Genomic DNA, 14958 nt, shown 5'->3' on the forward strand with positions numbered 1-14958 from the left:
ATTTATTTATTTTTAGCTCCCACAAATAAGTGAGAACATGTAGCATTTCTCTTTCTGTACCAGACTTATTTCACTTAACATTATTTGTTCTAAGTCCATCCATGTTGCTGCAAATAGTAATATTTCATTCTTTTTTATAGCAGAGTAGTATTCCATTGTGTAGATATACCAAAGTTTCCTTATCCACTCATCTGATGATGGACATTTGGGCTGGTTCCAACTCTTGGCTATTGTAAATAGTGAATCAATAAACATTGGAGTACAGGTATCCCTTCAGCATGATGATTTCCTTTCCTCTGGGTATATTCCCAGCAGTGGAATAGCTGGGTCATAAGGCAGATCTATCTGTAATTGTTTGAGGAACCTCCAAACCATTTTCCATAAAGGCTGGACCATTTTTCAGCCCCAATAACAGTGTAGGAGGGTTCCTTTTTCTCCCCAACCTCACTAGCATTCATTGTTCTCACTCTTTTTGATATTAGCCATCCTAACTAGAGTGAGATGGTATCTCAGAGTGGTATTGATTTGCATTTCCTGAATGCTGAGTGATGTTGAGCATTTTTTCATGTGTCTGTTGGCTATTCATTTATCTTCCTTTGAGGAATGCTTATTGAGCTCCTTTGCTCATTTTTTAATTGGGTTACTTGCTTTTTTTTTTTTTTGCTGTAAAGTTGTTTGATTTCCTTGTATATTCTGGATATTAATCCTTTGTCAGATGTATATTTTGCAAATATTGTCTCTCACTCTGTTGGTTGTCTTTTAACTCTGTTAATTGTTTCTCTTGCTGTGCAGAAGCTTTTTAGTTTGAGAGCAATCAGAGAAGTGAAGTAAATAAAGTACATCCAGATAGGAATAAATGAAGTCCAACTGTCCCTGTTTGCAGATGACATGATCCTATATATAGAACAGCCTGAAGCTTCTACCAAAGAAACTCTTAGAGTTGATAAATGATTTGAGCAAAGTTGCAGGATGCAGAATCAACACACAAAAATCAGTATCATTTCTATACTCCATCAATGAACATGCATAAAAAGAAGTCAAGAAAGCTAGGCCATTTACAATAGCCACCAAAAAAATAAAACACTTAGGAATAAAGTTAACCAAGGATGTGAAAAATCTCTACAATGAGAACTACAAACGACTGTTGAGAGAAATTAAAGAGGACACAAGAAGAAGGAAAGATATCCCTTGCTCTTGGATTGGAAAAATTAACATTGTGAAAATGTCCATAATACCCAAAATGATCTACAGACTCAATGCAATCCCCATCAAAATTCCAATGACATTTTTCTCTGAGAGGGGAAAAGCTATTCAGACATTTCTATGGAACAACAAAAGACCATGTGTAGCCAAAGCAATACTGAGCAAAAAAAATAAAGCTGGAAGCATAACAATACCTACCTTTAAACTATATTACAAAGCTATAATAACCAAAACAGAATGGTACTGTCACAAAAATAGACACATATATCAATGGAGTAGAATAGAGAACCCAGAAATCAATCCATATGCCTATAGCCATCTGATCTTTGACAAAGGCAGAAAATCTACATACAGGGGAAGAGACTGCCTTTTCAACAAGTGGTGCTGGGAAAATTGGATACTCATATGTATGAGAATGAAACTAGACCCGTACCTTTCACCATAAACCAAAGTCACCTCAAAATGGATTAAAGAATTAAATATACATCCTGAAACACTAAAAACCCTTAAAGAAAACATAGGGGAAACACTCCAGGAAGCAGGAGTGGGTACAGACTTCATGAATAGGACCTAAAAGCACAGGCCACTATAGGAAAAATAAACAAATAGGATTATATCAAACTGAAAAGCTTCTGCACAGCAAAAGAAACAATCAACTGAGTTAAAGATAACCAACAGAGTGGGAGAATACATTTGCAAAATATACATCTGACAAAAGATTAATATCCAGAATATATAAGGAACTCAAACAACTTTACAGCAAAAAACCAAATAACCCAATTTAAAAATGGGCAAAGGAGCTGAATAGGCATTTCTCAAAGAAAGATATATGAATGTCCAACAGACACATGGACAAAAACACTCAACCTCTCTCAGCATCTGGGAAATGCAAATCAAGACCATTTTGAGATACCATCTCACTCTAGTTAGGGTGGCTAACATCCAAAAGACTGAGAACGATAACTGCTGGAAAAGTTGCGGACAAAAAGGAACTCTCATACACTGTTGGTGAGGCTGTAAAATGGTGCAGCCTTTCTGGAAAATGGTATGGAGGTTCCTCAAACAATTACAGATAGATCTACCATATGATTCAGCTATTCCACTGCTGGGAATATACCCAGAGGAATGGAAATCATCATGCTGAAGGGATACCTGTACTCCAATGTTTATTGGAGCTCTATTTACAATAGCCAAGAGTTGAAACCAGCTGAAATGCCCATCATCTGATGACTGGAAAAGGAAACTATGGCATATCTACACCATGGAATACTACTCCACAATAAAAAAGAATGAAATACTACCATTCGTAACAACATGGATGTACTTAGAGAGAATTATATTTAGTGAAATAAGTCAGGCACAGAAAGAGAAATACCACATGCTCTTACTTATTTGTGGGAGCTAAAAATAAATAAATCAATATATAAACAAACACAGAAACAAATAAAGGCAGGGGTGAAGAAGACATAATAACCACAAAAATTCTTTGAACTATTTAAGTCAAGTGAACAGATATGATGTGAAGAGGGAGGGGAGGGTGTGGAGAAGAATTGGTATAGGGGCATGAAAATCAACTACAATGTATATTGAGAAGTAAAATTTTTTTTAAAAAGAAAGCAAATAGGACCAAAAAAACCTCTACTATAACGCTATAATAACCAAAACAGTACGGTACTGGCATAAAAACAGACACACAGATCAATGGAATAGTATAGAGAATCCAGAAATCAACCCATACACCTACAGCCATCTGATCTTTGACAAAGGCACCAAGTCTACACGCTGGGGAAGAGACATCCTCTTCAGCAAATGGTGCTGAAAAAATTGGATATCCATATGCAGGAGATTGAAACTAGACCCATACATCTCACCATATACCAAAATCAACTCAAAATGGATTAAAGAATTAATTATACATTCTGAATCAATAAAACTCCTTAAAGAAAACATAGGGGAAACACTCGAGGAAGTAGGGTTGGGTATAGAGTTCATGAATACAACACCAAACACACAGGAAATCAAAGGAAAAAAATTTATACTTTTTTCTGGTTAATAGAAACCTTTGTCATAAACTCCATATTTATTCAAAATATTGTTCTCTACCTCCCTGCATGGTTTCTTATGTTTAATTTTTGGAAATTAAATATTTTTACATTTTTTGCTGCCAGTCTTTCTGTACTATTATATTTAGTGTGTATTATATATAATAATAGGACCAACATACAGGTATTTTTCTCCACTTGGACAACTTATTTTTTTTCAGTTGGAGAATTTAGCCAATTTACATAAGGATAAAACTCAATAAAACTGATGTATATGGAAATAAAACTGTTATCTTACAAGGTGATTATTAAAAAAATTTGCTAATTTATGTTTTTTATGTACCTTTTTCTCTCCTTTTTTAACCTTGGTGTGTGTATGAATTTTATATTTAAATATCTGTAATTATTTGTATATGTAAATTTTGTACACAAACACTTTTATTATCTTTTCTTGGGATTTTGTATTTCAGGATAATTTGTAAACACTATTTCTTTAAATAACTCTTATGCTTCTATCTTTTTACCCCACTCCTTCTAAGAAACCATCTAATCATAGGTAAGAATTTTGACCTACTAAGTATTTTACCCTTTTATTTTCCTATTTCATCTTTTCATCTTTCCTTGATTATTGCTTGATATTTTCTTCTGAACTATTTGTTTACAAATGGTTTCTATAGCACTGTTTAATTTGCTGTTAAACTTACCCATTAGGTTTTTTACTTTATTTAATAAATCTTTAGTTGTATGCTGTCATTAGTTTTTTTTTTTCTATAGAGACCAGTTCTTTGCCAAATTTCTATTTTACTCTTAAACTTAGTAAATATAGTGACCTAATCATATTTTATTTTTTTCATCTGATTACACACCAATAATAGGAATTCATACATATCTGTTCCTATTATCTGTGTTTCTGACCATTAATTCACTTATTGCATTCATTTTTTAAATCTGTACATGTCTCATTATTTTTATTATATGCTGGGAATTTTATATGCAGAATTGTTTGAAAACTATGGTGCTATCTTCCTTCAAAGAGGCTTTACATTTGCTTCTGCAAAGCTCTTACAAGCACTAGCTATCCGGAATCTAATTAATCAGTTTCAAAATTTGAGATATTTTAATGCTGAACTTAATATCTGCAAAAGTACATGTCTTTTTTCAGTTTACTTTTATTCCTAGAGTTCAGCACTTTTGGGATTTGAGAAGAGTTCACCCTTAACACTAGGCTATGATCCCTGTATCTCTCTCTCCTTAAAATTTTCAAAAGTGGAATGCAGTCTTTGGGTTTTCCTTTCTGGAACTGGCATGTGACTCCAGTGTAAAAGTGGCCACACACACACTGAGCTCATGGAGCTTGTCCTTCAATGTCCGCAAGATTCTGGATTTGTAATTCTTCCTTATGTTGTTAGCTCTAACGCCTTCAAGAAAAATTCTTCTAAGAAAATATTTTTTAGCTATTATTATAGCTTTCCTCATCAGGTAGAATGGCTTAAATTAACTAGCTTTTAATTATGAGAATTCGAAATCTTGAGTCATATTGGACTTTTTTTCTATAGCCAGGAATCCATCCTATTAATATTTGTATCCATAGTACAGAATAGGACTTTACAAAAAGGATTGTGTTATGTATTTATTGATCTGGATAAAAACATGCAAAGTTTAAAGGAGTCAAAGGGAAATGTGTAAATCAATGAGTTATGGCTTTCACTTTAGTTTTAGTTTATGACTTTAAAGTCAATCTACATTAAATTCAGATAGTTATAAAACAGACAATAGACGTAAGAGTTGATTTTTTTAAATATTCATAAAATATTCTCTAGTGAACTATATATTAATAACAAGATAAAATCATTTATTTGGCTTTTGGAAATGCTTAATGTCAGGTCATAAAGAAGAAAATAAAATTTTAATATGGTGAAATTAAAAAAAACCCAAAAACTAAAATAAAAAAAATTCTGTGATAGAGACTGAGAGACTTGTTTAATGGCTCTATTGACTATATACTTGGGGGTTGGGAACTGTTTCCATAGTCAGATGAGAATGAATTTCCATTTATTACCACATAGTGTGTGTTGCCAACCTCAGTGAGGGAGAGAAGAGATACTCTGACATGGCAAGCACAATTTAAGAGAACGCAAAATTTCTGAAAGTCAAATTTAAACTGCAGATGTGAGTATTAGCATATATGAAACTTTGGCATCCAGTATCAATAAAACACTTAGGGATCAAACATTTGTTGTTGACAAAGAGCAGACAGCCAAATTTCGCAGGTGCTGGATCCATTTGGCACCGGAACAAACAATTACCAGGACCTCCTGGTTCCTGCAGCCTCTCTAGCTTTGGAAAATCAAAGGTCATTACTGCATCATTGACCCTAGAAGCCATGCCATGACCCTGAAATTAGCCTCCAAGCGTACTTTATACTTTGGCCATTGAAAAGTAAGATGCTCAAAGATAATCCAAGCTAAAGTTGGTGGTAGGTAATTCTCAAAGGACTATCAGCTGAATAAAAAGAACATCAGAAAATATGCACCAACTTTTCTTCTCAATTTTCCTAACTTCTTCATTCTCCTTCATGTTACAAGGTTGACAGAATACTGGCAAGATGTTCCTGTCAAATTTATTTATGTGACAGTATGCACAAATGGCATGCATCTATTAAGCAGGTGAGCGTAAAGTAAAACTATGTGAAGGTGAGGGATTTCACTCACTTCCCAATGGGCACTATGTACTTATAACACAAATGTAAGTAATGTTCTCTAACTTCTGTAGCTTCAAACAATCCCTGGCCAATAAACTGAATGGTAATATCAGGGAATACGTTTAAATAACAAATTGTTGTTTATATTCCAGTGAACCAAAATAAATGATTAAGAACATGGTGGTATTACATAGGGGTAAACATGAACTCTTATTTTTATGTGAAAACAAAACAAAATACATCTCTAAGTGAAGGAGCAGCATGGCAACAGTGAAAAATCACATAGGGATTTTGTGAAGATCAAAATGTGTCAAATTTGTGACTTGGCTCCAGGAAAGGCTGAGATGAAACTATAGTCATTGTCAGCGATGCCATGGGTGACACTGTCACTGTCTGCACCCACGGGTCACAAGACAAGCTGGCACCCAAATGTGTGTGTTACAGCACAATTTTGATATAGGGGCATAGAGGAATGCTTTCTTACTGGTCAATACATTTTTATTAGTCTATTATCACTGTGAAATTTGGGTTAGTCATGTTTGAAGGACTTTGTTGTAAACTCTGCATACAAAGTAATCTTACAACACGTCATTGAAGAAATTTCTCAAATCATGGTTCATCAGACAGATGGCCCGGCTATGCAGTACAAGCAGCTGTGCTCTCTGCAAACTATTGATTGATTTTAGGAAGACAAATCTTTGAATAGTGACAATCTTTGATGGTGCAGGTCAAAATTGCTTTTTAAATAATTTCACAAGCTCATTTTGATTTCAGATTTACAGAGTAATCACATTGCTGGATAAAATTGTTACCTACTATATTTATAGGGAATTGTGGCAGGGTTGGCCCCTTGGATGGGGTAGGAAACTTACTTTAGAGTTTGCTGGGGTCTGAGGAGCCCAGGCTGGACAAGGCAGGATAGGAATTCCAAGGGAAGAGTGGCAAAGTGATCACAATTGAATCACACGGAGAAATTGAGCAATGGAAGGAAGGGTTAATTTGATCTTTTTAGGAAGGGATTAATATGCAACAGTTTTTTTATAGTGCTCTGTTTTGTTTTATTTAAGGGAGAACTAAAATAGTTTAAAATATGTTCCTAAGATCCAAGGAAACTAACATAAAACATTAAATACATGAATTATTCAGATCATGGGGTGAAGACCATATTTAAAATCATCTGTTGATTTTATGTACTGCAATAAATATGATATGTATGTGGAATATATTATATTTTACACTTCTAGATTTATCTCTCTTTTGTTTTTTTTATTTCCAAGTAAGTCTATGGATGCCTATGTTCTCATTTACCTGGTGGTAGATTTTATTACTATTGAAATTCTGCCTAGGGATTATTGAAATTATGTCTAACTAATTTTCTATGCGGTTTTTGTAATAACCTTCATTAACTGAATGTAGTAACAGAAAAGGTACAACAATTATAAAATTCAAAATTAAAGATATAAAATTTGATTTTGTAACTTATAGCTGATATTCAGCAAAATCATGGCATATACTGTCTTGGGGGTATGGCTAATAATCATTCAGACCGAGATCTCATTGCCTAACCCTATAATTCCATGATTAGTATAATTAATAAAGCCAATAACAAATACTTATATGCATGCCTTGAACGCAAGTAATTTTTCCTTACTGTTGGATTGCTGCACACTAAGTGTTGATAATAAACCAGACCTGAAGATTACTTTTAACCATTAGCACATTGCTAATTACTACTCTAACATAGTCATAGACCAGCAAGAAAACTAAAGGTATTATCAAAATATCAATTTTTTAAATTCACAATAAATGGCAGTTTCATGATGGGTCCATTTTAGTCCAAGAATTAATGAAGGGATAAGTATTAGTTAATTTGATGATGATGTACATTTAGCTTCCAGTTAATACATACTGTCTCTCTTAATAAGAATATAGAACAATATAGTATAAATTTAGAAAATGGAATCAGATTGCAAAACACTTTTTAGAAGATCTGAGTATTTTATTAAGTTATGGTAATGACTCAAGTGATAACATTTGCATTCTTTCAGGAAGTATTTCCATAAACCCATATTCTTTAGAAAAAAGTTTGGTTCTGATGTGCAGATAATAGCATATTTCAGAGGTCCTAAAGCATGCTCCACAGATCCATGGTTGTATCCAAGACCTTCTAATCTTGGAAGCTACTTTAATAATAGTCTTAGGACGCCATTTGTCTTTTTTCACGCTGTGGAAGTAAGGCTGGGGCCTAAGGACAAATCAAGGCAGTGGCACCAAGCTGCACTAGGAGTCCTTGTGTTCTGCACCACTGCACACCTGCACTGAAAAGTTAAGTAAAATAAATGGTCTTTTCACTTGAAAATATCCTTGCCAGATATACAGCTTAAAAATATTCTATGTAATTAAATGTGAAGTACCCCCAAAGGGTAACAAAATCTGATTCATAAGAAAATCTGTTTCATAAAATGTGCTGCTTGTCCTGAAAAAAGGATTTATGTAATTGCCGCATTACCAAGGTAACCTAGCTACTTTTTCATGGAAAACTATTTTGACTTGAAAGAATGACAGAAAGACGACTTACTATTATTCACACTAAATGTAGGGAGCATCAGTGGATACATCATGTAGTTTTATTCACCTTTGTTATGGTTCGTTTTCACAGTTGTTGCTTCTCCACGTCTCTGCTTAACCACTGAACACACTGTAAAATTTTAAATAGGTTATATAAGGCCTCTTCTGGGCTTAGCAAAGCTTATGGGAATGGGATAAAAATCCAGTATTATATCAGTTAATATCTGGAGAAGTTATAACATATATTTTTGTTTGTAAATGTATATGTGAAACTATGCTATGAATATACTATGCATTTAAAAGTTACACACATTTAAAAAATGAGCTAAAACTTAAAAACAAAAACTAATAAAATTATAACATTTCTCTACCCTGGTTTTCTTGCACCTTCATTTAGAAACCAAAATAGGATTCAAAGTGTAATCTTTGGACTAGCAGCATTGACAGTCTCTGAGAGCCTTTTAAAAATGCAAATGTTCAGACCCCACCTCACACTTACTGCGTCAGCTCTTGGGGTGGGCCCTGCTATCTGTGTTTTTATTTACCTTCAGGTGCTGCTGAGGCAAAGCATTATTTGAGAGGTGTCAAACTATATTCAGTACTAATCACGCTTGATTCTATCAACGCTTTTTACGGTTACATGAGTGGTAAGTCTGAGGGATAGCTAATTTCTCATTGAGGACGAGGCTTAAAGTAAACACTGTGACAAGGAGGAAAACTGAAAGCACCATTCAAAAACAGAGTGGCATCTCTCTCTATCTATTGACTTGGCCTGAGCTTGAAATATTTTCTAGGGCCGAGCCTGTGGCGCACTCGGGAGAGTGCAGCGCTGGGAGCGCGGGGACGCTCCCGCCGCGGGTTCGGATCCTATATAGGTGCACTCACTGGCTGAGTGCCGGTCACGAAAAAGGCAAAAAATAAATAAATAAATACAAATTAAAAAAAAAAAAGAAAAAGAAATATTTTCTAGATGCCATTTACATAATTGTTTTATGTTGAACACAAAATAATCTAAAATGCACTTCCAAGTCATTTTCTGTAACTGTTGTTTCCATTGCATTTAAGTCCACATTTCTCCATACTGCATGCTTGAGTATTTAAGCACAGTTCTGTGGGCTCGCTGATATTGCATTTTTAATTTTCATTGGATTGTGAATCCGAAATTTCATATGTTAATTCTTTCTTCAAAGTTTAAGTATTAAATTAGTTAAAATTAAAATTAGTTAAATTTAATTTCTTTAAAAATGACATGCTTTTACATTTTGGCACTGTTACAGTATTACCTTTACTATAATCATTGATATTAAGATGTTAAATAAGTCTAACAAATAATTTCTTATAGAAAATGTTACCAGATATCTTGGATTTCTCAGGGTATTTACAGTTTATGCTTATAGTACTGCTTTAATTATTGTTAGTGTCTCCTTGCTACCAAAAGTGTCTGTTTGGAGGTTAAATAGTCTGATTACTTGTTTTGGTCATATATATGTATGCACGTTTGTGTGTATACTATTAACACAATGTATTATTAATATACATTATTTTTAAAGCAAAATTAATCATGTATACATAAAACCTGTCACATGGATACTATCTCTCTAAATTTTCATGATTAAGTCATGAGAGACCAATCTAAAATTTTTGTTTATATTCAGATATATGTAGGACGCTTTAACATTATTTAGTAAGAATGGACATGTGTATTATCATGAGTATCGATATTTCTTGACATTGTAACACAACAGAGCATATGTTTAATCAATGTAAAATTAGATAATTAGATATAGTTTTTAAATCTTAATTATTTTCAAAAGATATATCTGCATCAGATAATTGGATCAATTAGAATTAACACATGTTGGATAACAGAAAATTTAATTTATAGAATTCTATAAGGACAAAAAGACTCACATTATAGAAAAAAGAGTCCAAACAAAATTCATATAAATAAGTATTTTATAGTGAAAGCTTCTACGACTTATCCTGGATTTATCCAATTTACAGTATAATTGAACATAAAAGAAAGATGCCTATAAGTAAGATATCATAATTTAGACAGGTGTAAAAAAAAAATCTCATCATCTTTTACTAAGTGATACATCTTTAGAAAAGCAAAATATCTTTCTACATGTATCTATTTATGTAAAAAAATAATTTTATTTCTCAGTGTTGTGCTATTTTTTGCCTAATAATTGACCAGTGAGAAATAATCTCTACTTTTCTTTATTATACCTTTAGCCTTTTAAATTTCATTTTTGTTTATTTTAATTTGTTTTGTTTTTCTAATTTTTTTTCCAGATTTATTGAAGAATTCTTGACAGATAAAAATTGTACATATTTAAGGTATACCAGGTGATGATTTGATATACAAATACATCACGAAATGATTACCATGATCAAGTTAGCACAGCTATCACCTCACACAGTTCCCTGTGTGTTTGTGCATGTTTGTGGTGGGAATACTTTTTTATTTATTTATTTTTTATTTTTTTTTGGTTCTGAATATTCATGAGATACAAAGCTGATTGTTACCACTCGGGCCCAAGATGTGCAGGCCAGATTCCTGCTGGCAGCATACCCATTACCACAAATAGCATTTGTACCCTGTGTCCCCCACCAAATTAGACCCAACCTCCCTCCCCCTCCCCCTTTCCCACCCTCTTCACTGTGGTGGGAATACTTAAGATGAACTTCTCTTAGTAAATTTCAGGTAAGCAATATAGTGTTATTGACTCTGGTCACCATTCTGTGCATTAGATCCCCAGAGCTTATTCATCCTGTGTAACCGAAACTTTGTGCCCTTCCGGCATTTCTTAGACTTTTCTTTTCCTTGAGGACTTTTGAAAATTTGAATCCAAATGAAATTTAGTTGTTAAATAATTGGTGATCTTTGACAAGCTTAATTCATTTGGCTCTCACAAAATAGGTGGTTGAAAGAAAATAGCACAGCTGATGCAATTTCAAAACACAATGTCTGTCATAATTATTTCATAGAGCACGAGAAAGTCAATACTGCAGTGGTTTTTGGGTCAAGCTGCGGGGAGACCACAGTTTAACATTCCTTTCAGCTGCGTCTTATCTGTGGTTTATCCTGTTCCTTGAACATCTTTTAGTTAGCAGTTTTCATTTCTAGAAGTTACATTATGTTTTTCTCAAAACCGCTTATTCAATTTTGATGGCTTCTCCTTCATCACACTTCAAACTTTCTCTTTTATTACTTTTAACTGTACTAAACATAATCTCTTTATAGCTTGTAGTGGATAACTCTATTTTCCGTAAATTTTACCATTTGGATTCTCCAGTTTATTGCTGTGTCAACTTTGGTATGTGGTGGCTTGTTTTCTCATTTTAGTAATTTTCTGTGTTTATGTTTGTGCTTATCTCTGAATTTATGTACACAGGTGCATGTACATGCTTGTATTCCTTGGGAATTTTATGTGGAGATTCCTCTAGGGAGAATTTAGATTTAATTCTATTAGGAATCAATGGCCACCACAAGTCTAAGATCATTTAAACCTAAAATTTTAGTGGGAAGATTGGGGGCTACAACTTTAACACTAAACTCTTGAGAGTACAGTTTATGCCCAGGATGATTGGAGTAGAGTTTTTTCTTTTATTCTACTACTTTAATCAGAGCAGCAAGGCTGAGTTGGAAACCACCCCCCATCTCCATCTGTGACAGTTTATTTACTTTTGCTGATTTATCCACCAACGTTGTTACACACCTGGCCAGCTATGCGGGAGTCTATAATCCAAGTTACTAACCTTGCACCATGGTTCCAAGCTTTGTCTCCTGTGCCCAGTGTATGGTAAGTTCACTGAAATACAAGTCCAAACCTCCAGGTCTCAGATGATGCCCCCAGGTAAACATCTCCTCACCAGTTGCTTAGACCCCTGGACTCAAGTCTTCTCTTTGTTTTTGGCCTTTGGTTGTTTCTGTTCTTTTACTGCCACCTCCAACATGTTTTTAAAAAGTTGAATTCTTTTCCTTTAAAAAAAAAAAAAATCCAGAGCTGTCCAGGTATCTCACTTGGGAGAGTGTGGTGCTGGTAACACCAAGGTCATGGGTTTGGATTCCCGTACTGGCCAGCTGCGAAAATATAAATCCAATATTCTAAATTTTGCGTGTCAGAAAGAGTTCCTAAGCACCAGAGAAGTATTGATGGAAACACCTTATATTGTATATTAATTGAGCGTGGAGCCATTAAGTAATTTCAAACACAGTGAATGACATTCTTGTTGCAAATACCTGGTCTTTATAGCATTTTGACAATGTCACAGTGATTTCTGGGAAAGTCTTCTATGGATACGTCAGTGGCTTGTAATAATGTAAAGATTCTATGATTGAAATATGAATTTAATCTGATGATTGCTATGATTTTTATCTTATACCATGAAAGATTTATCTTAGATTTGCATTTAAAATTGAAATTTAAAAAAGAGAAAGTAAAAAAATTTTTTTAATAATGAAAGCTTCTTGTCTTATATCCATCAAAATAACTCTTCTTTTAAGCCTATTAGATTAGTCAAAAAAAATTTAGTATTTCCTGTCTGTTCTCTTTTATTATCTCTTCTTGAGCTTATATTTTAATTCTAATTATTGCTTTCAGTGAGGTGTTTTGTACTTTTGTAGCAGGTAAAATTTTTATTCTACATCTCTGAAGGGTGGGATGCCCCAAATAAGATACAGTCTAAGAATCTGGAGCAATTTGTGTAAGGCAGAGAGTAGAGAGCATGTCTTACCTATGGAATCAGGTTGATAGCTGGAAGGCAAGACAGAGAGGGGACGAGTTCCTTGTAAAATCAAATTGAACAGGCCATGCACATGTGTCCACAGAGCCCTGCTAGAATTGTGCCCTAAGATCCAGGTCAAGATGATGCCCCCAAAACAATAATACAAAAATAAATGTTTCTGTGAACTGTTTTTGAAAGTTGTTTAAAAATAAGAAAGCTCCTGAAGAGTGCCAAAAAGAAATTGACTACAAAGAACATAATTTGCTTTCCCAGTCTGAATTTATTCATTTCTTTGTTTATTTAACTAATTTTGATGAATGGTTTAAAGAAGAGATTCATGCCTTATGAAAAAGAGCACTGAACTGTAATCTGTAAGGGTTGCATACTGCCATTAATAAGCCAGGTGATTAAGACAAATTAGCTCAAACACATGGCCTCAATATTGTCACCTATAACATCAGAGGTTGAATGTATTATCCTTAAATTTCTTTCAGATATGACCTTGGATACTGGCTCTACATGTTTGTCTTTCTCTGTTCAAGTCTGTCTACTTTGCTCACAGGCCAGCTGTGTTACCACTAAAATTATATTTTCAAATTATCTAGTGAAAACAATTAGCCTATTAAAAATGTGTATTTCTAGAGAGGAAGCAGGAAGGCATATTTAACAAAAGTTTTTCAAATCACCAATCTAAATGAATGGATGTAATAAGAATGTCAGTGATGGAGGAATAGAGTTGATAAAATATCAGGGATATGGCAGGTTCCTTACTTTCCCTGGATATAAAGTTGTGCAGATTACATATTCATTCATATTGCTTTACGTACATGTTCTTGCAAAATCAATCCAAAGGAACTGAATCAAAGTGCACATTATTTCTATTATGGGGTTTTACAGAATTAATATTAGCAAGGAAAAGATTTTTATTACAGAAATCATAATATTTAAGAATTTAAATTTTAAAATGATTATTTAAAATAATACTATTTCATTATATCTCAGAAGTAAATTTATTTTCATGCTGCACAAAAGGTCTACTGTTTCCCATCAAATGTAGGTAAGTATAAAATTCACATATTACATAGACAAATATGTATGTACAATATATATAATCATTTGAGCTTCTACTATGTACCAGATCTTGTTCTAAATGTTTCATTTATGTTATTCTATGTAATTACACATGAAACCAATTCATCCTAAAATTAGTATTTAAAGTAATTAGTATTTTTATCAAATAAAGAGATACTATTTAAGTCATTGTTTATATATCTTTATCATTTTAAGAAAGGGGTCTTGATTTTCTTACTCAAGATCAAGCTATTAGAATTATTTTAAAAGAGAAAAGCAATTTGGTGGCAAGAGAATTTCTGTTTTCTATATCTCCATCTGATAATTGCATCAATCCCAGAAATAGCTCTGTGCTGTGAATACAGAGACAAATGAATCGATTGTAGTTGTCAAGAAATAAACAGCAAAGGGGTTCACAGTGCCATCTGAAGAAATTTTTGAAAATGTCACTTGGTGAAAGTTTGGAAATAAAGCTATAATTACTGTGACAATGTCAAGAAAAGGAGCCTGAAGCTGTTGAGACGGTGCAGTGAGCTGTACATTGTGACAGATTGCAGCCACAACGTATGCTCCAGCAGAAGCTACTGCCTTACCTGGCTTAGGATGAGACATGTCAGGGGGGTTAAAGCCAGCAACAGA

This window comes from Cynocephalus volans, chromosome 1, assembly GCF_027409185.1.
Source record: "Cynocephalus volans isolate mCynVol1 chromosome 1, mCynVol1.pri, whole genome shotgun sequence".
In the NCBI taxonomy this organism is placed as follows: Eukaryota; Metazoa; Chordata; class Mammalia; order Dermoptera; family Cynocephalidae; genus Cynocephalus; species Cynocephalus volans.